This window comes from Sarcophilus harrisii, chromosome 1, assembly GCF_902635505.1.
Source record: "Sarcophilus harrisii chromosome 1, mSarHar1.11, whole genome shotgun sequence".
Classification (NCBI taxonomy): domain Eukaryota; kingdom Metazoa; phylum Chordata; class Mammalia; order Dasyuromorphia; family Dasyuridae; genus Sarcophilus; species Sarcophilus harrisii.
In genome coordinates this window covers 439355634-439379549 of record NC_045426.1, presented here as the reverse complement: position 1 = coordinate 439379549, position 23916 = coordinate 439355634, and the positions used below count along the sequence as shown (strand labels likewise).

The window sequence follows — 23916 nt, the reverse complement described above, 5'->3', positions numbered from 1 at the left end:
CTTTGACCATTTATTTATTGGGGAATGACTTTAAGTGTGATACATTTGAATATGTGGCTTCTTTATCTTGGATATGAAAATTTTATTAATGAAAATTGCTGCAAAGATATTCCCCATCCCTAAATACCTGTTTCCCTTCCCATGTTTTATTATATTTGTTTGTATAAAAACTTCTAGATTTAATACAATCAGAATAATCAATTATGCATTTTATCTCATGTGATTTTCTCTATTTTTTATTTAGTTATGGATTCTTTCTCTTTCCAATAGTCTAAAAGGTATTTTCTTCCTCCCCACCTATTTAATAATATTTTCTTTTTTCCAGTTATCTGTAAAGGCAGTTTTCAACATTTCCATATTAGTCATGTTGTGACAGGAAAATCAGAACAAAAGGAAAAAAAACACAAAAAAGTGAAAATAGTATGCTTTGATATCCATTCAGTCTCCATATCATTAGATGTAGATAGTATTTTCCATCACAGATGTATTGGAATTGCCTGGGATCATTGTATTGATGAGAAGAGCTAAGTCCATCATAGTTGATCATTTCACAATGTTGTTTTTACTGTGTACGATGTTCTCCTGGTTTTGCTCACTTCACTCAGCATCAATTCATATAAGACTTTTAAGGCTTTTCTGAAATCAGCTTGCTCAGCATTTCATATAGAATAATAGTATTCCACTACATTTTTATACCACGGCTTATCCCACCATTCTCTAATTAATCATCCCTTAAAAGAAAAAAATGGCTCTTCTAATTTGGTTATGATATTAACTTTTATACTTATATCATGATCCATTTGGAACTTATCTTGGCAAATTGTATGAGATGTCCTAAAAGTAATTTCTCTTGTCTAATTTTTCCAGAAGATTCTGTGAAAGAATGAGTCATTTCCCCAATAACTAACATATTTATTCAGATCAGATTACTTTCTCTTAGAGATTTAGGTTGTCAGACTTTTTTTTTAAAGGTTTGTTGCAATGTTTTCCCTTATTTGAGTCTTTTTGATTCATTTATAGATAACACAGGGGAAAGAGGTTAAAAACCAATAGTTTGAGGTCTGATAAGGATATTTCAGAATTCTGAAACATGGAGGTAGTCCATTTGTGGGTAATGATAAGATCAAACATATGACCATAATTGTATGTGGCTAATGGGAAGTGAATATGTTGAATAAATGAGTGGTTAGGGAATTTGAAAGAGAGAATATCTATATCTATGTCTGTCTATCTATCTATCTATCCATCTATATGCACACTAATACAAGAGTACAGGAGAAGGGGGGAAGGGAGGAAGTGAACAATGAACTAATTGAAGAAAGAAGAAGAAGAATATGGGAGTCTGTAGATTAACAAATATAAAGATTTTAATTGGATAGTAGATATGAATAGCCTAAATTTCAAAGGAATAGAGATTACTGAGGGAGGAAGTAAGGAGAGAAATTAGATGTGGCAGTGGAGAGCAAGAAGAATTCCAACTCTCCTTCTTTAACCAATAAGCTGAAGAGAATGGGTGAAGATACAATCAGTATTGGAAAAAGATTGCTCAACAGGCTATGTCATCTTGGAGAGCCAGGCAGGTTTTGGTAATAACTAGTCAATGGAAAGAGTGGGAAAGGAAAAAAATGGAAGGTGGAGAAGAATTTATTACCTCTAAAAGATATTCCAGAGGACACAGTGGAAGGACTGAGTGGTGGTGTTTGTTTGAAACTTTGGGGTGGAAGAATTGAGGGATAGGTAGGAATGAGGAATCTGATGATAAGGGGTGGAGAACAGGGTTTGGAAAGTGATACTAAATCTGGAATCTCTGGTTAAAGTATGAGAGTTTTCATCATGACCATTTTTCTCAAAATGGGGATTGGGCTGAAGGAAAGTGCAAGATTAAATGGAACAGGACATAGTCAGATGATCATTTGGGAGTCTGTGCTTCAGTACAGGTTAAGATTAGACAGAAAAATTGCACCCACAAAATGACTTTTTCATTGCTAATTCTATTTTCAGTAATGACACAATTATTTTAATTATTATAGTCTATCTTAGAATTTAAATATATGATTTTGATTAACATAAATAAATGAGGGAATGTAAAGATAAAAATACAAAAATTTTAAAGCAGAAAAATACAAGAGACCTCCTTTAGTTTTGCTTCCCAGAATAAAAGAACAAAATGCATCAGATTTGCTTATACCAGACAATAAACATAAAGCAAAATTGATTGCTCATCTAAAAGAAAAGATAATACATCAAAAAGCTGACTTCCAGACAATAAGGGCCAAGATAGTCATTATTACAATATCACCATAACAGATTACATTTTAGCCATTAAAAAAAAATATATCCAGAAAATGCTTCCTCTTGAAAGTTCACTCTAGCCCTAGAATTCATCCATTGTAAATGCCCTGTGTTCCTGTAGCACCCACCTCCGCACCCCCGTTTGAATGACTCCTTCCAAAATCTCCATTTAAGGAGGGTACCCAGGATTCCTGTACAGAGTATACTCATATTTTCTCAAACACACCTGAAATATCTTCCTCTTTTCACTCCCCTTATTCCCTTCAGTATATCCATTTGTAGGTAAAGAAAGATTTTTTTCATCACATGTGGCAATTTGGGGATTTTCTTCATTATCACCTTCTGATTCTTCACCTCCAAAATCAGAATCCTCAAATGCTGGATTGTTTCATGATTCAAAATTTTCTGGAGACTGGCAATTGATGCTTTCTATCATATCTGCCATATTTTTTTTCCTGCTAGTTTTGCCAGTTCCTTTTTTGTTCTTATTTTAGGTGGGCAATTTCATTGTCCTTCTCGTTAATTTCTTTATGTAGTTTCTCATTTTCTTGTTGTACTTCATAAAGAGCCTTCCTTCGTTTTTCTGCCACTTCTTTCCAATACTGAAAAGGACAATTTTCTTTAATCATGAGATCAAAAGTTTCTTGAGAGACTCCTTCTAGATTTTCATTTTTACTGAGGGCTGGATCTGCAGCAACATCCATGTTAAAAGACTTGGATGTTACTTGGTAATTCCAATGCTTCATTTTGGATAAGGTCTTGATAGAAATTGACTCCTTTACTCTACTGACTAGAGAACCAGCTGCAGAGGGCTGAATCAACTTGTGTGTTCATTTCAGTAAAAGGCTGACATTTGTATTGTTCAAGAAATACTTTTTATATTTCCTCTGGATCCCTTCCTCTTTTGTCTGCTTCATTCTGGAAGTCATCAAAAAACAGAGTAGTGCTACTGCCACTGCTACTACTAATATAAATAGCTAACATTTTTATAACATTTTAAGATTTGCAATTCACTTGCATTTATTATTTCATTTGACCTTTTCAACAATCTTAAGAAGTAGATGATGTTATCTAGAGCAGCGGTTTTGGAACCCAACATTTATGATGGTGCGATAAGGAATTAAGGCAGATATTTCAAAATAAATAGCACTTTAATAATTATCACCCTTTTGCATTACAGATATATTTTTCCTCTGTGACAAACATTTGCATATTTGAAACATAAGTTTATTTCTGTAGAAATTACATCACCATGATCACGCACACAAGAATCACATCAAATGCTGACTTCTGACTGCAATATGTTCTTACAGTTTCTGTAAGTCATCCATTTTTTTTTATCCCAAACTACTACAATAGCTTACATTCAAGCCCAAACCAATACCCTTATTTCTGTTGTGTACACAACACTGGAGTAGTTTACCTTATTCCTCTCTATTATGTCATAATCATTCTTCATCATCTATAAAATCATATGATCAAAAAATTATGAAATATTTGCATTCTTGCAGCATATATATCAAATTGTTTGAAAACTATGATCACTCGACATGTGTATTATGAGTCATCTTGAAAGCATTACAGACTATCACAAATGTTCTAAAGAAATATTATATTGCCCCCCTTTTCAGTATTAAGGCTGTTTTCTGATTTAAATTTATCCTTCATTTATGTTACTATTCTTCTCTCTGGCAAATTTTTCAAATAAACTGATTGACCACATTGATCAATAATTCAAGAGTTTTTGTTAACTGGGCTAGTGTCAGAAGAAAAGAAAGTCACATCTAAGTAGTCTTTCCTTACAAAGGTTAGTTTATATATAAACATTGCTTAAAATGAAGTGATACGTACAACTGAACTTTAAGTACATTTATCATTTAATAGAACACTTGTTACTAGCCAGTAGAAAAATAAATATTTTATATTACAAATAGCTATTCTTTGCATTACATGGTTAAGTGACTAAAAAAATTTTAAGCTCTCAATTCTCTTGAGCTTGTAAAATTCTCCTATTATTTTCTACCATATATTTTTGTGAACTGACATTTTCATTTTATTCTTATCTTTAAATCAAAATACAGATAGAGGATAAACTTATTAACATATTAAATTGTTGAAGGAGTCAACAATATTTTTTTTCTTTGCTAAAAGAAAAAACAAATGAAAATGGAAAAAATGAAACAAAAAACATTAGGAACTACTGAAGTAGAAGACCTTTGTCTTTCACCAACTAAAATTTGTATGTATCCTTGGTTGTAAGTCTCTCTCATTCCCTACCACTTTCTTGAAACCTTTCCTTCTCTGAGTAACAGAAATTATCAACACCTCCAATATTCATGGACTGCCTCCCACCCTGACCAGCTCTAGTTGCAGTTCCTTCTACTTGGTATCAGAAATGCTTTAGAGGTGCTGTGTGAAGAGCCCTGGATTTAGAGTCAGGGTTATGTGAGATTTTATCTTTGTACTTTCACTTATTATGGATTCATCTGAATACACTTCCAGAGGCTTCAGTTTCCTCAAATTAAAGATGATGGGGTTGGACCAGAAGATGAATTCTAAAACCCCAAGTTTTAAGGAATGTTAGGTTGGAACTTGATAGAGTTGACATCAAAAGACCCAAAGTTGTATTTCCTGAAGCTACCCATGACATCCTACCCAAAGTATTCCCTAAATGATTGCTAGAACAAATACACAAACATCTGTGCACATATTTTACTTTTACTTTTGAATTGCCTATATGTCAACCTTACCATTTCCACATATAGTTATAAATTTTCCTAATTGCTGGCACCTCTGATCTTTTCCTACTGTTCAGGGACTGGATTGTAATTCCAATTTTTTTGGTAGTTTTCTCTTCTGTCTGATGCTCCAATTCAGCAGCCTTGAACCCACCTGACATTTTTTATGATAATTTCTCAGCTCCACTTCACTCGGCACATCCTTCATCTCTCCTCTATCAAGGACAAGGGATAGGATAAAGAATTTGAAGAGTCAGGAATTAATTAGCTACAGAAAGACAAAGAAACTACTAATTCTTCAGTCAGACTATATGTGAAAAAAGTCATCATCATCTTTTTCATAGAAGGAAGTGGATTTCATATTCTTAGAAAGGTGAATTTCTAATAAGCCTAGGAATTATTCTTCTTTAAAAAATAGAATTTGAGAACATACAAAAGTGGTCAGAATCCATAGAATTCCTGAATCTTAGAAAGACTATTATTGTCTTAGGGAAAAATTACAAATAAAAAAGGCAAAAAGGAAAATGATTGGTACTATGTAAAAATAGCAGCAGAGTGCCATGTTGTATAAAAACACAAATACTTTCACACTTTCTCAGAGGAAGTAGAAAGAAACAGATACTTTTGAAAATAATATGGAAAATCTATTATATATTTTTAGAAAATTGGTATGACATGGCAGATAGATAGTAGAGAGTAGAGTGCCAGGCCTGGAGTCATGAGGATCTGAGTTCAAATTTGACTTCAGCTGTGTAACCCTGGGAAACCCATTTAACTCTGCTTGCTTTAGTTTCCTCATCTGTAAAATGATCTGGAAAAGAAAATGGCAAACCACTCCAGTGTCTTTGCCAAGAAAACTCAAAAGGGGGGAGGGTCACAAAGAGTCAGGTATGACTAATCAATACACTAATAACAATGCTTATAGCCATTATAGATGCTGCTAGAGTTTGGGGACAGCTAAGTGGATAGGGTGCCTTGCCTAGGGTCAGCAATACTCATCTTCCTGACTTCAAATCTAACCTCAGACATTTGACAGCTTTATTACTATGGGCAAATCACTCAATCCTGTTTGCTTCAGTTCCTATCCATATTATTATTGTTTATTCTTCATTCTCAAAGAGAACCAATGACATCAGGAAAGTAATGAATCGATTTGCAGGTTAAGTGGATTTAAGTGAGGGAGGTCTGTGCAAAATCACCAGCCTCACTCTTTCCTCTGGAGCCATCTGGGAAAAGTGGAAAAATATAGATTTGGACAATTGGAAATGGACCCAGATGTAGTGGGAAACCTTGACTTTTTTAAGTTAGGGTCTTTCCCAGGTCTCACTTTGTTGATGGCAATATATAATAAGCTCAAAATTGTCTGAAAAATGAGCTAGAGCAGGAGATAGTAAACCACTCCAGTATCTTTACCAAAAAAGGTCCAAAATAGGTTTACAAAGAATTGCACACAACTGAAATATGATTCAACAACAACATAATAGAGAGATTCGTGATTTCTCATACATTCTCCTTTTCCTGTTTTCTCTGTATATGGAAATGGCCTTTTAAAAAACAAATTCAAAATAATAAAAATAAAAATCGAGTTTCTAAGCTAAGCACACACGTGGTGCCTCTGTCATGTAGTGGAATGTAATCCCAGGTCAAAGCTGATTGATATGGGACTCTCTTTATTGCTGGAAATCAATACCCTGTCTGGGGCAGCGGGGGGACTTGGAGAAAGCCCAATAAAAGGAAGATGTTCAGTTCTCTTCAAGTCTTTCAGTATTCCCTAAATTTTCCTTCGAGATGCTGAGTGTTTTTAGACTTCAGAAACAACTCCTGCTTTTCTGAGAGAAAATAGAAGATGTCATTCTCACTTCAGGTCACCAAAGGAAAAGATGTTGGAAAGAAGATAACATTGTAGTAGCTGTCAGTTGTCATCTGTTCCTGTCCTCAACTTAGTAAATTAGATGTTGGGGAGCTTCCCTTTGGGTGAGATCTGAAGCTTTCTTTTTTGGTAAGATGAGATATTTCACTGCTCATGGGAAAGTTCCTTTACTTGGTATTATGTGGTATGTATTTTACTACATATGCTTTCTCTGATTTCTATTTTGAAACTGATTTGAATAAATAGGTTTCTTGGCTACGTGTTAAACATGTTCATTGTAGAACCAGGATTTGGTAGGAAGTTAAGCCTTAGATATAAAGCTTTAAGGATGCTTCCCCCAGTAATGAAACAGCAATCAGAAACTATTCTGAAACTTAAAACCATATTTCCTAGATTAACAATACTTAAAGGAAATGACAGATATGATTCTCTACTAGTACCAACTCTCTGAAGAGAGATAAGTAGGTGAATCTTCTGACTCCAATTTCCTGCTTCCCCTACTAGTAGGAAATAAAGATTCCCTTGGAAAGGAATAGAGAGAAGTCTAGAGGTATCTATCTTCCTTTGAGATATAATTCACCCCCATGCTACATTTTGAGGACAGATCATTATCACAGTTTCATATATAATCTCTTTTTGGGTTCTATTGGGTATAGTAAAATTCTATTTAAAAAATAAGTTCAAAATAAAAATAAAAAACCCCCAGAATTTCTGAGCTAAAAGAATTTATTAAGATTTTTATAATGTAGTAGATAGCAGATAGGAATGCTGATTTGTTCCTAGGTCTGAACAGAAAATACTCTAGGTTCCAAGATTCAAATGCTAATTTCCAACCCATCTCTGAAACGTGGCCTTTACCAGTCTTACTACTAATATGTGGAATATCTCATGGAAATGACTCACCTCTACATCATTGTTTAACATTTCTGCCAGCCCAAGTAACAGTTATATAGATCCAGGCTTTTTAAACTTTTTCCACTTGCAACCTTTTCATTTGAGAAATTTTTATCTGACCCTGAGTATGTAGGTATATAAAGTAAATTTACAAAGCAAAGATTAACTGATAATAAATCTAAAGAGATTTTAAAACAATTCTTTAATATATAATTTTACAATTTATTAAAGATGGAAACAAATGTTCATAATAATGAGATGTATGTGCTTATTTATTTTTACATAAATAATTAAACCTTGGAGGAATATTTGATACTACAGGATATAGAGCATCTTTAACATTTTTCAGAGTTGATTGATATTTCAAAATTTTCTGACTCTGCTCATTCAGTTATGTGTCCCCATATGGAATCACAAACCACAGTTTAAGAAACTTTAATGTGGATCTTCAAACAATTCTAAGTATCAGGGTTTCCTAACCATTAAACTAAAAATTTTCAGATCAGTCATGTACAAATTATTTGCTGAGAAAGCCTATTTTTGTCACTTTTACTCTCTCTGTTCTGATTTCTCAGTGTTTCTTTCCAAAATGTCCTTGTTTCTAGCTTTTGTCTAGTAACAAAATTGTGCAAATCAGACACTACCTTGATTATTTTATTAATAAATTTTATTACCAGTAATGATATTTTTTAATCCTAATAGATGAGGAATTTTGATCTACAAAAATATAAGGGTAAGTATTGTTTATGGGAAGAGAAATAACTTCCATTATTTAAAACTATTATTTAATATGCATAGGTGGAGGTCAAAGCTAATTAATTGATAAAAGCTGTGTTGTAATTTTAGTAATTAATGAAAAAAAATCCCCAAATGCCTCCCCCATATTACTTTATAACTTGCTATGAGGAGAACAAGCATGGTTATTAGTAAAAGTAGTAGGTTGAGTAGTAATTATTCCACCTAGGCTAATGGCATAGGGCTGTTCAATACTAAAAACACACAAGGACACACACATACACACATAGTAAAACTGATGTATCTCTCTTACAAATACACATAGGATCATTGGAAAGATTGGGCACATATATAGAATATACTATTAGAACTGTAGGTACACACTTGATTAATGCAACTCATATCTTTGATTTTTGTAGTGCCTGGATGCCCTTTCTTTTCTTGTCTTGTATTCATGATCTTTTTCATTGGGGTTAACACCTTTGCTATATAGGTTATACTACTGAGTTCCCTGGGTCTGCTTTTCACAGCTCAAACAGCTCAAATTCTGACTGCCCAGGGCCAAATCTTTGCTGGTTCCTCTTTCTGACTCTATTGACTCATAGATTCTGGAGTTTTTTTTTTTTTTTTTTTAAATGAAACTGACCTCTTCAATAGAAACTGAATGCATAAAGCTTATACTTTATTTCATATTATATTTTACTTATGGGTCAGATAAAACAGATTACTTTTTATGAAGTGACATAATTTTAAAACATTCAATTCAATAAATAAGTTCAACTATATGCAAAATGATTTTTATTTAGAAATAAAATTACAATGATCAAAGTGTATACATTAAAAAAAGATGAGGGACTTGTGAAATGTATATATATGTGGGAAATTTTGGAATAAGATTCAGTTGACTCTTCTGTGAAGAGAAGTGGATAGACTAGATAATCTTTCAGTTCTAGGCCTGTGAAATTCAGCAAAAATTTATTAAATGCCTTTATGTGAAAAGCACTATGCTCTCTGCTGCAGTTAAAAAGGTACAAAAAAAGACGTCACCATCCTCAAGGAAGTTGTAATCGTTTGTGTGTGTGTGTGTGTGTGTGTGTGTGTGCATGTGCATGCAATTAAAACATTTAGAAATCAGTTTGATAGAAAGTAGAATATAAGAGCAAAAGAGGGGTGTCTAGGCACAGACTTATAATCAAATTTGTAAAACACATTAATGAATTATTGTTGGGATTATGAATTATTCCATCCATTTTGGAAAGCAATTTATTTATTTTTAAATAGCTTTTTATTTACAAGGCATGGGTAATTTTACAGCATTGACAATTGCCAAACCTTTTGTTCCAATTTTTCCCCTCCTTCCCCCCACCCCCTCCCCCAGATGGCAGGATGACCATTAGATGTTAAATATATTAAAGTATAAATTAAATACAAAATAAATACACATGACCAAACTGTTATTTTGCTGTACAAAAAGAAATGGACTCTGAAATACTGTACAATTAGCCTGTGTAGGAAATCCAAAATGCCGGCAGGCAAAAATATAGGGATTGAGAATTCAATGTAATGGTTCTTAGTCATCTCCCAGAGTTCTTTCGCTGGGTGTAGCTGGTTCAGTTCATTACTGCTCCATTGGAACTGATTTGGTTCATCTCATTGCTGAAGAGGGCCATGACCATCAGAATTGATCATCATTCAGTATTGTTGTTGAAGTATATAATGATTACCTGGCCCTGTTCATTTCACTCAGCATCAGTTCGTGTAAGTCTCTCCAGGCTTTTCTGAAATCATCCTGTTGGTCATTTCTTACCAAACAATAATATTACATAATATTCATATATCACAATTTATTCAACCATTCTCCAGTTGATGGGCATCTACTCAGTTTTGGAAAGCGATTTAGAATTTTGCCCCTAGAGTGATTAAACCTTGTCTACCCTTTGATAAAGCAACAAAGAAATAGGCTTATATTTCAATCAAGTCAAAGATAGAAGAAAAGGCTATTTATCCTCATAAACATCTATAATAGCTTTGGCTTTTTGTAGTGGTAAAGAACTACAACTAAAAGACATACCTATCAATTGAAGGATGGGGAAGCACACTGTGATAAATGAAAGAAATGGAATATTATTGCACTGTAAGAAATTATAAAGGGGACTGTTTCACAGAAAGCTTGAGATGTTGAGAGAGAAGAAAAAATCAATAACAACAATATTATAAAAACAAACAATTTTGAAGTGTTTAAGGTTCTGATAAGTGTAATATTCCAGAGGACTGATGTTTATCTATGCTATCCACTCCCTGGGGAGAGGAAAGATGGTGACTTCAAGATGTAGAAATATATATATTTTAAAAAACATGGCCAATGTGTGATTTTATTTTTGCTTGAATATTCATATTTGTCACAAGTATTTTTGTTGTTGATATTGTTTTTCAATGGAAAGGGTAGAAGATAAAAACAGATTGAAAAATTTTTTTAAAAAGGAAAGCAATGGTAAAGGAGATAATCACTTTCATTTGAATGTGGGGAACTAGAAAAGTAGTATCAACTGAGTTAGGTTCAGAAAGAAGAGAAGAGATTCTTTGGAAGGTGTGGTAAGTCTTACCCCTGCAACATATACATCTCATTTCTGTTCTTCTTGAAGAGACAAAAACAGATCAGAGGATATGTAAAACAGTCTGGGGGAGAGTTTGGGACTATCCTCCCACATATTGATGGAATGAGCCAGAGCATGTGCTCTGTGTCCTCTTAGGGAAAATGAGAGCAAATAAGGTGTGTGTGTGTGTGTGTGTGTGTGTGTGTGTGTGTGTGATGTGGTGTGCATGTGGCAAGATATATATTTTTAACCACAAATATAAATATTACAAATGGATTAAAATAATAGTTTCCATGACACTATAGGCACGTTTGTTTAATTTTGAAATCCAAAATATTTCCATCTGCCTGATGGTGTATTTGGCTTTGGGCAACATTAAACTCCTTCAAATCCTTTTCTGGGTCTCAGCCATAGGCTGTAATGGTTCCATAGAAGCCTTATGGCTACAGACTTCATGGTACCTGCTACATAGCTTCCTCCTTTTCCCATCCTTATTTTACACTCATTCCTTCTGTTGAGTCATGACCTCAGACATGGTGACTGGCTGCAATCAGACATAATTTAGTCTGATTTTGAATGCACTAATCAGCCATCATCCTGCACAGGCAAAATATGTAAGCTGCAAAGGTACCCCAAGAAGCCCCTATAGCCCTAACACCCTCTTTAGTAAGGAATAAAAGGAAGGAAAGAAGAAAAGGGTACAATGTCTTCATAGATATTCCCCAAGTCAGGTCAATGACAGTATAAATCACTGTACCAGGTGCAAAAGAAAAAACAAAGATGACAAAGACAATATCCCTCAAGGAAGATAAGATTGGATTCTGAACTTCTTGAAGATAGGAATTGTCTTTTGCCTCTTTCTGTCTTCTCAACATTTAGCCCAGAGTCTGGCACATAATAGGCACTTAATATTTATTTACTGAATGACTAACTCAAGGAACTTAAAATTAATCAGAGAATGTAAAACCCACATAAATTTTCACTATCCTATCTGACTCAGTAAACTTCTTATCTTCATGATGCTTTTCTGATGGTACATCCCACAGTGATTTTGCTTTCCTTTAAACTCTAGTAGTAATTATAATCTATTGCTCATAATTGTCTACTGTCTTATAAAGCTACTTATACTATTATTCATGTATTTCCATTCCTCTTTAGATTATGAATTTCTCAAGGCAAAGTTTATATTTTCTATAGAATAGTTATATTATATCCCCAATAAAACCTAGTTTACTTGGTGCTTACATGCCAAAATAAGTCATCAGAGTTAAAATTTAGGAACTTAATACTAATGAGCACTCATATCCAATAACAACAACAACAATAACAATAACAACTTTAAAACAATAGAAAAAGTTACTTTTGTGTATGGATAATTTGTTCATTCAACATAAAGGCATTGAATGCTTATAAATTACTTGTTTAAGGTGTTATATAAATTGGTTTTTTTGAAGGGTGTGTCAGCAAAGGCTAAACTGGAAAATTCTATCAGGTTGAAAAGGATTCAAGGATTATCTCCAAGACAGACTATACTTTCTAAGAACCAGGTAGGCTAAGGTTGAAGAAACACATGAGTAATATAATGGTCATTTGCTGATAAATTCTTTGGCCATGGAAACTCATGAAACAATAACTTTTTAAAAAAATTATGTCTGATTCTTTGTGTTCCTCTTTGTATTCCTTAATAGCTAAGGCCTTTATGAAAAAAGTTGGTGAAATTCTTAATCATCACACAGCTTATAGATTCTATATAAGCACTACTATAACAGTTTGATCATAACTTGTAACTGAGACCTACTCTTCTACTAATCGCACAAGGTATGACTTTTAAATGGCCTGGGTTTCATTTTATCTTGTTACACAACCTAAGTCTTTTTTGTTCTCTATTCCATCAAGTTCTGTGGTATATATTCTCTGGGCTTTATATGTTGTTTTTTTGCTGCTTCTGTCTTTCAAACTGTTTTCATCTGGATCTGGCATATGCCAAAAGGATATGTGTCCTTTCTATTAAATTTATGGAATAAGCAAGCAACTTGAAGGAATTAGAGAGACTCATTCTATTTTAATGATAATTTATGGGGAGAATTTTGGGAAGATGGCAGAATAGATTGGTTAGATTGGTTAATTTTAAGTTCTCCAAATTTCCTCTACAAATTGAACAAATTTCTCTACCTCAGGGCAAAAATAGATTGATAAAAAATCAAGAAAAGTTGGGGCAGAACCTGGGTCCTCCTGATGCAATCTGAGAAGATTTGGAGAAAGACCCGGGGAGTAGTATTAACCCATGTGAAGTGCAAACACCTCCATACAACCTCCATAGAAACATTAAGTGGGGAGCTCTGGGGTTAACTGGGTGTGGCTAGATCCTCAGTAGGAACCACAGAAACTTTCACCTCCTGGACTCTTTGTGCAGTGGGGTCTTAGTTTGGGAAGACTGAGAGAAACTCTGTTGAGTAGGAATGCCAGGCCCAACTGTACTGCATGAATAGCCCCACATAAGAAGGAACCAGCATACTCTTGAGTGCAGAGACAGTGGGGCAGGGAAGCTACTGGCTGCGGGCACTTGCAGGAGAGAGAGCTCTTGGTTTGAAGTTTCTGGTCAGATGAGAGAGCTGAAGTGAAGTTAGAGGCGCCACTCCCCAACCCATGAATAGAGGTGTTTATATTAATACTTCTATTAAAAATAAACTGCCAAAAAAGGAAGAATTCTGCCTTAGAAACATATTATAGGAACAGGGAAGACTGGGGTTCATCTTCAGAGGAGGATACTGAAGTAAAAAAAGTTTCTACTCCATAAAGTAATGTAAAATGGCTCCCTGTTCAGAGATTACTTGAAAAGAATTTAAAAATCAAATAAGAGACATTGAGGGAAAACTAAAACTAAAACTAAAAGTCATCCTAGAAAAACAAGAAGATTATGAAGAAAAAGTTAATCACCTTGAAAATGAGATACAGTCTCAAAGACAAAAATTACCCTGTAAAAATTAGAATTGGTCAATGGGAAGCCAATGAAACTGTGAGAGATCAAGAAATAACAAAATGGATTACAAAGAATGAAAAACATGTAACAGAATGTGAAACATCTAAGAAAAACAAAGATCTGGAGAACAGATAAAAAAGAGAAAATATAATTGGACTGCCTGAAAATTGTGACCAAAAAAAGAACCTTGACACAGTAATGCCAGAAACAATCCAATAAAATTGTCCTGGAGTGACAGAACAAGAAGGGAAAGTAGAAATAAAAATAATCCACCAATCACCACCTCAACAAGATCCTTTGTGGAAAACACATAGGAACATTATTGCCAAATTTTGAAACCCCAGATCAAAGAGAAAAATTTTCAAGAAACAAGAAAAAAATGGACATTCAACAAACTTGCAGATCTTCAGAATGTTTTAATGAACCAAACTTGAACTTAATAGAAAATTTAACATATAAAAATCAATGTCAAAGATCAGTTTCAAGGAACTTAACATGGATGCCTTGTTTATTTATTTATTTTACATAGGAAATGAATATACATATTTAAGAATGACATCAACAATAGGGCAGCTCAAAAGAAAAATTGGGGCAGTTAAGGTAACAATAGTAATTATGTTATATAAATGTTATATGCTATATAAATGCAGAAAAAGATTAGACACAGAGGCATGGAGAGGGGGGAGTGACAAGGACTCATTGTTCTAAAAACATACTTATGTCAGGAATGGGTTAAATAGGCAGCATATATGCATCCAAAGTCAATAAATTGTGCATGTCCTTTTGTTCAGCAAGTTCCTTACAAAGTCAAAAGAGACTAAAGAAAGAAGAAAATAATCCATAAGTTCAAAACTAGTTCTTTTTGTTATAATAAAGAACTAGGAAATGAAGAGATGTCCATCAAGACAATATATAAATAAATTAGAAATTTTGAATGTAATGGAACATTATTTTCCCATAAGAAATGAAATGAATAGAGCTAAGATACACAATAACATGTACATTTTCTGACATATCAAGCATCCAAATTTGTTTTGCTTTACTATGAAATTTTTAAAGGGGATTTTTTCTTTCTTTTTTTTCTGGTGTGAGGTAGGGTAGAGAAGAGAAGAAAGATAGAGTGGCAAAAAAAGAAAGGAATAAAAGGAAAAAAGAAAAAGAGGGTAACTGAAATATCTTCTTAAAAGAGTTGTGCAGAAAAAAGAACAAAGAAAGACTAAAAAGAAACACAGGATAGGATGTCTTTGAAAGTTACATGTTGAATATCTTATAAATTTAAAAGAAATGTAAACAACACATAATAGAAATGCAAAGTTCATGTAAAATCCTTTTTTTGTTATACAAATGTAACCTGAAGTCCAAAGACCATTGGTATGGGATTCTTTCATTATTGGTATAAATCAATTTTTTTTAATTTTTTAAAATTTTTAAAAAATGTAATTGAGAAATATTTAGACTAACAATTAATTAGGAACAATACTACAAATGGCAACCCATTTTAACATGGATTGATTTCTTTCTCTTACTGCAGCCCAACCTCAACCAACTTTTCCTCCCGCCTGTCCAAGAGAATTTCCTCAATTGTGCTCTGAGAAATTAAAGGTAGGAGCTCTACTTCACAATTGCAAGAATCCATATTCAGCACTTAATAAAGGTTAGATGAGTGATTAAGAAGGGCAGATATCCATATCTCCTGCTTAATAAACATTAAGGAAATAATTCCTCTTCCACTTTTTTTTTTTTTTTTTTTCCTGCACAAAAATCCTAGGGGGAAAAAAAGTTATTCCAAAACTATAGTAAGTGGAATCCAGACAACTCTAGGATATATATATATTCTAACTCATTAAGTTGATGCTCCTGAGTCTTACTTGGGTTACAGTAATGAGTAATGGAGATCAATGTCTTAACGCTTTAGGAAGGGAGAGGTGGAATTGGAAAGAGCAAGAGACAAAAAAAATCTGGTCTTTTCATTTTTTTCTGCTACTCTTCTAGACTCTGTCTTTGAGAAAGAAAATGGTTATTCCAGCCCTTCTCCAAGCCACTGAAGGAGTAAAAAACTCTGGGAAGAATACAACATGAGAGGAGCTAGCAGTTTTCATTATGTCCCTATCGGAAACTTACTGTACAGTACAGGCCATGCAAAATTCCTTTTGAAATTTTCTCTCTCTCTCTCTCTTTCTCTCTCTGTTTGTCTGTCTCTTTCTCTCTCTGTCTCTCTCTGTCTCTGTCTCTCTGTCTCTGTCTCTCTGTCTCTCTGTCTCTGTCTCTTTCTTTCTCTCTCGTTCTTTCTGTCTGTGTTACCTAATATATATTCTTATAAGTATACTTACTTGAACTTCTGTTTTGCTTAGACAAATGGGTTTCTTTTCTATTTGCTATGTGAAATGGATTTTTGGTGGAAAGTCAAGCCTTGAGAATTACATTCCCTTTTTTAATATTTAAGAAAGGAGATTTTTGAATTTTATTTTATCTTTAATTTATGTAATAAAATAAACATTTTCATATCATAGAATAATTAAAAAGATGATTGCACATGAAACTACAAATCTATTATGTGCAATTCATTATTCCCTTTAAACATAATAATAAAGTTATCATGTAAATTTATTTTCTCCTCTCTCCCACCCTAAGATGGCTACTATTAACTACAACCATGAGTGTATTTATATGTAAAATAATTTTATGCATACTTCTATTTATCAGTTCTTTCCATGGATGAAGATAGCATGTCTATAAAATATCTATATATACTTTGTAGTTAATTTTGGTATTTATAATAGTCAAAATGATTTATTTGCTCAAAGTTGTTCTAAAAACAATATTGTTGATGATAGAATTCTGATTGTTGCCCCTAACCCAAATCAGTCCTCTCCCCAAACCAAACTCCACACAAATCTATAGTCACTGACAGGTACAGGTACAGTTCTATATGGTCTATAATTTCATTATCCATCAAGTTAGACATGTCATAGAAATCAAGCAATAAGTAAATTACAACAACAGATTGTACACCAGTACACTGGACCACAAACTTTAATAAATTTCCCCTAATATGATGTCTGTTCATTATCCTTTCTTGCTGTCCTTTGAGTAAACTTATGATGAAGTCAGACTAATCATAATATCATTATCATACATTAATACACTTCCCAAGTGGCTTTTTTTTCTGCATACATTCCGGGTAATCATATGTGCAGTTTCATCAAGAGTTTAGGCCTTCCCCTTGTTATCAAATTCCTTCTGTAACTTCAAAATCTATGTATCTTATGATGCAATCAAATTTCATAAATATCTTTTTCTTGTTTAGTTTGGTTGCTAATTTCTGGTAAATTCCTAAAGGAGAACAGCCTACTCTGATCTTAAGAAATGTCTTTACTGAATTGGGGATGGCCTGCGTCCTGAATTTTTTCAAAGACAACAGCACAGTAAGTTATCTCTTGAACCCCAATACTATTAGTATATATAGTATATAGTTCTCTTGATCCTGCTCATTTCACTCTTCATTATTTTGTATAAATCTATCCATATTTTTCTAATGTCAGCAAGTTTCTCATTTCTAATAGCACAGCAGTATTCCATCACAATCATATGCCACAACTTGTTTAGCCATTTCCCATTGACAGGTAACCCTGCAACTTCTGATTCTTTTCTACCATGAAGAAAGTTGATATAAATATTTTAGAAAATATAGTTTCTTTTCTTTTTCTCCTAATCATCTTTGGAAATAGATCTAGTAATGTTATTACTGAGTCAAAGAGTATACATTTAATTGCTTTTTGGACATGATTATGGATTGCTCTCCAAAATGATCAGTTCACAATTTCAATAATAATAAATTAGTGTCCTGATTGTTCCACGTTCCCTCCAACATTTGTAAATTTTCATTTCAATCATTTTGGCCAGTCTGATAGGTGTAAATGACATCTCAAGGTTGTTTTAATCTGCATTTCTCTGTAGTGATTTAGAGCATTTATTTACATGACAATAAATTGTTTTCATTTCTTCATCATACAACTGTTCTAAGCCTTTGAAATCAATTGGGAGAGTGACTCATGCTCTTATAGATTTGCCAATGTTCTCTATATATTTGAGATATGAGACTTCTTTTTCTGAGAAATTGTCTATAAACATTTCCCCCCAATTTTCTGCTTTCTTTTTGATCTTGGCTACACTTATTTTATTTATACAAAATCTTTTTTTAATTTAATGTAATCAAAATTATCCATTTTATACCTTATTCTCCTTTCTGTTTCTTATTGAGTCAAAAATTATTTATTTACTTATCCATAAGTCTGATATTATAAATCTATTTATCTATATATATATATATGTTATATATACATATATAGTCTGATTTATACATAGATAGATAGATGACAGATAGATATTATGGATATAATTCAAGACATTACTCACTCTCTCTTGAAAGAGCAGAATGAGAGTGGGCTAGCCCTTGACTCCAATCTGCTGCTTACTTTCCTGGGAAGAATTAAAGTTTTCTTTGTAAAAAGATCAGGGAAGCAACTCTAGATATGTGTATTATTGCTTCCCTATAAGCTACATCAAATCAGACATACATTATACTATGTATATGGAAATTACCCATTTATTTTGTGATTGTTAAGTTTTGAACAAAAAAAGAAAAAGAAAAATAATTTAAAAATAACCTTTAGGTGCCTCAACCTGTGAAACCACCTTTGGTTAGAAGTGAAATCAGTGTCAAAAGTTCTGATTGGAATGGTACATTAATTTCATGAAATATCTGGTCAGTTCATATTACAGTTTTCAGGATAAGGATTTACAAAAATATCACCTTGGGTACAACAGTAGTTTATGTGCCAATATCTGATACAGAGAATGAAAAAGTACAATAATTCTATAAAGAAGTTGATAGCAACCTATAAATCAAATAAAAATAGAATTTAATATTTGACTTCAATTCAAAGAAAAATATAAAATATATTGGAAACCTGATGTAAGCATAAAAAATGAGAGGTCAAAGGTTTGTAAACTATATTAAAGCCACCAACATATATAACAAGAAGAGTTGAAAGAGAGTCAGGTCCATGGTTTATTATAACAGGAAATGATGATAGATGTTCAAATCATTTCTGAATCAATATTTTATGTACAGTTAGTCTTGGGGCAAAACCAAAATTGATACAAAGAATAAATTAAAAGAATAAAAAATGAGAAGAATGTGACCCTTATTCAAGAAAAATCCAAACTGACCTATTAAAACGATTGATGCTGAAAAATGGGGAAAAGATATAAAAACAAACATCAAACTTCAAGTTTGTCATTAAAAAGAAGAAATCTAACTCTATAATAATATATACCCTAGATTTTAGATTTAAAAGTTAAATTCAAACAATGTATTAAAATTCTTCATGGGAATATAATCTGGGAGATATTGGAAAATCTCAAGAATGAAATTCAGAATCCATAATGGACCCTAATATAAGATGGAAAGGGCAGGGTGAGAGTTGTCTGAATAGATCAATATGTTTCTGAATAGATCAATATGGATACATAAAGAATGCACCAACCAATTTAAATAAAAAATACATACTATAGGAAATGAAAGTAGGTAATAAATGATAAAAAGGAAGGCCATAATATAGTGATTGACTATTAAAAACTCAGAATGAATTGAAGCTGACTTTCATTGCAAAAGACAAAAAAAATATTAACTTATATTGGGGAATAAAAAGGTTCCAAGAAGGAATGATTGATGTTCACAGTGGGGAAAAAAGACATTATTTGATGATAGAAGGAATTCATTGATTCTTATTTATTATTGTGGTTCTGTTTTCTCTGTCAACAAGAATGGTCTTTGCACTAAAAAATAATAGATGAAAATGGCTAATATAGAGTTCATAGCCAAGATATTTAAAGAGATAGTAACAGATTTGTATAAAATTAGAGAAGAAAAAACAATATTAGAAGAGAAATACTGTCCAAATTTTTTAAAAGGGAAGAAAATAATCTGGAAATTGTAGGCCAAGGAGTTTGACTTCATTTCCTGAAAAAAATCTGAGAAACCTTTCAAACTCTCTCAAATCCTCCAATCTAGAATCTTTTTTTTTTTTTTTTGAGGTGAATGAACATGTAAATTTAACCACAAGGTGGTGCTGCTAGCCACTATCCTAATCAATCAGAAGGCTGTTTGTAGAATTGGGCATTTCTATAACAATGGTGGTAATGAAATCCATTCCACCAGGTAGAAGTGGTAAGGAAGTACCAAGTTCTCTATAGTTCTCAGATAATGAATGGCTTTCTCTTCTTCTCTATGTCCTGTTATGGGACAGTACTTTTTATCTAGTAAGAGTGGATTATTTGGATTCCAGCAAATCTCTCCTTTCTTTAATTGCTATGGTTCCTGATTCCTAGACACATAATATTGGCATGATGGCAAATATACTTCAGTATATAAAAATAATGAATAATAAAAATATAAATGAACAACTGTGAATTCACTGCACTCTTGGAATCAGGTAGTCACTTGTCTGTACAGAAGTTATTTTGAAGTTAAAAAATAATGGCTAGCATTTGTATTACACTCTAAGTTTTGCAAAACACTTTATAAATATGGCAACATTTTTTTTTCCTTTAAGATGATAGATATGTGGTTTGTTTTGTGGCCCAATGAAGATTATGTATCCAAATGAGTCTGTCTACATGTGACTTGAAGGGACACATCACTGGATTAGAACGATAGATATAAAGGGTATAGATATAGATTTTTTTCTCTCCCTTTCTTCACATACACACACACAAACATAGACACACTTCAGTTGGTTGTGTGTGTTTGTGTATATACACATCCCTTAAATATACCTATATACATGTATATGTATGTGCATAATTTTAATATATTATTTAATATTTATGCTTATTTAAATTTTCATATATATTTAAGGGGATGTGTATTTATACACACTTAAATAATGATAGTCTAGGATCTAGGGGAGATAATTTTTAAGTTCTACAAAATTATATATATATCCAACTTTTATCTTCTCATGAAAATCCAGCTCTATAATGAATGAATATAGCAAAGAAGAAATAAAACCATTTATCCAATTTGATTACAAATAGAAATTAGTGATGATATTCAGATAAGATATAATAAAATAAGCAGATTAAATAAGGTATTAATCTGGTAATGAAATATGAGAATTCAACCAAAAAAAGCTCCACATTTCACCTGAAAAAAAATTCCCCAAAGTCTCTGGTGTTGCAAGCTATGGATAAGGACTGTACTGTGTTTCAGGTTTTCTCCAAAATATGTTCACCCTTCATAGCTCTAAAGAGTACTGCACATTTTCCTTCCTGAAGTTAGAAAGAGAATATCACAGTCTCCCTTGAGATTGATTAATTAATCAAATACTCACTTTCTGTCAATGAAGATTATTTTTTGCAAACAGACTTTGAGATCACAATTTTAGAAAGTAGATAACTGAGACTTGGCTAGCCATGCTTCAGTTTTCTTATCTGAATGATTAGCTGGAGAGAGAAATAGCAAATCACTTCAGTAAGTAATAAAACCCCAAAGGGATCGTGAAGAGTCAGAAACACTTGACATAATTAAAAAATTTATAATTCTGCCCATTTTATAGATAAGGAAACTGAGGAATGCAAAGATTAAGTGAGTTATCCAAAGTCATACAGTGAATAAATATCTGAGGCTGGATTTTACCTCAGGTCCCCCTGATTCCAGAACTGGCAATCTTTCTAATAGACTATCTGACTTTTCCTCCTTTCAGAAAGTAAAGGAGTATATATAATACAAGCATATTTTCCATTCAATATTCATTCTATATATCCAATAAAACTAGACCTCAAATATTTGGCAGTCAGGACACACAACATCCCATAGAATAATGAATAAATCCAATAGGAACTGGAATCACAAGTTCCCACGATTGGTGCTTTTTTCAATCTTAATCCTATTGATGGCAAAGGGGAAAAAATCTGCAAGTTTTAGTAAATCAAAAACTCAACATATTTTTTCAAGTATATAAACACTGTCATATAAGAAGAATTAGAGACTTGGCATGTTGACTCCAGAAAGAACAAGTAGGAAAAAATTAGTTGAAGTTACAGAGAAAAAGTATCTCTCGGTTTTATAACAGAAAGTGATTTGAAAGTGGAATGAACTCTCAGATGATAGTGATTTTCTCCTGTTTTAAGTCTTTAATCAGAAACTGAATGATTTTTTGTTCAATAGTGTAGATATTTATTGAGGTATGGGTTGGAGGAGAGAGCTGATGAGATTCCTTCCAACTCTGAAATTCTGTGAAGTAGGATTTCTATGAGAACTATAAACACAGGAAAAACAAGGAAGGAAAAATGGTTGCTATCTTGATCCTTAGTCTCCAAAGTTAGGTCCATGGTCTAGCCATATGGCAAGATTATTAAAAAATTTTATGTCTTCTTTCCAACACAAACATATCTATCCATGTCCATCAATACATTCCTTACTCTCCCCTTCTCTTTGCTATGCACAATCCACTGCTTAGAAACAAGTGTTTAGCTCCACAGGGTAATTATTGACCCTAGTTTTTTTCCCTTTCATTATGTTATAGCTGAAGTAACCTATCCATTGGAAGGGTTTAGGGGAAGTGACCATCCAGGCCTGCCTCCTTCCTTTTCACTTTGGGTTGGGCAGAATGAATCATACAGAAAAAGTAGGGAGAAATGGAGTGTCAAACTTCCTCCACCTAATATAGATTGACTCATTCCCTTCAATTTATAAATATATACTCTGAGAGAATTGTCTGGCGGGAGGAGGACACAGAATAGGTAAATGAGTGTCTAATAATCACACAAATAACCTATGTCACATATAGGATTTAAACTGAGAACCTCAAAATAGGCCATCCCAGTGTCCATTGTGCCAGTGGAGTATACAGTGGTCCAAACCAGATTAAAATGATATTGGGAAATGCTAACAAAATGAAAAACAAATGCAATGGGACATAGGTAATGTTAATTTGTCATTTTATAAATCAATATGTGGTTTGTTGTTGTTTAGTCTTGTCCCACTCCTTGTGACCCAATGGGGTCTGCCAATGGGGTTTTATTGGCAATGATTCTGGAGTAGTTTGCCATTTGCCTCTCTAGTGGGTTAAAGCAAACAGTTATTAAATTATTTGTCCAGGGTCATACGGCTAGGAAGTGTTTGAAACCAGGCTTTAACTTGCGTCTGCTGACTCTAGGCCCAATGCTCTCTCTACTGAGCCACCTAACTGCCTCAGTGTGTGACTTTCAGAGACCTTTTTTTTTTTTTTTAACTTTGATACCACTTGTTTATACTATGCTATCTATGTAACAAATATAAAGAAAACTAGTCATTAGATTTTTTTAAAAAAGACTTCTTTTTACATTTTTCAGTCAATTATAGAATGGAAATAGACATTTAGAGTGCCCTTGGCTACAGCCTATTTTTGTGTGGCCTTAATTCCACACCCATGTCTCAAATTCCCTCCAAATAAAAAGCTAAAAGTGAAGTCATTTAAATACAAACATTTCCTGGGAAATTTATGTTTAAACAGTAGAAATGTTCTTCTCTTATAGCAAGGATAGGAATCAGGGTGATGAAATGCTAGATCAGAAAGATTAAATGAACACTACACAAAATATGCATTGCTTCACCAAAGAATGAAGCAACCATGATGAAAATAAATAAGTGGTAACCACAAAACTCTGGACAGAAAAGATAAAAGAAACAGTAGGTGCCTATTTTCAAGAAATAAGAAAATGATTGCCATTTTGGTAACATGCTAGATGCCATTTCCTCATCTAGGA

The 23916-nt window shown here is 33.0% G+C and overlaps 1 pseudogene; it reads right to left on the bottom strand.

Moving 5' to 3' along the window:
• Positions 1 to 2461: 2461 nt before the first annotated feature.
• Positions 2462 to 3221, bottom strand: LOC100924803 (annotated as a pseudogene).
• Positions 3222 to 23916: the final 20695 nt, after the last annotated feature.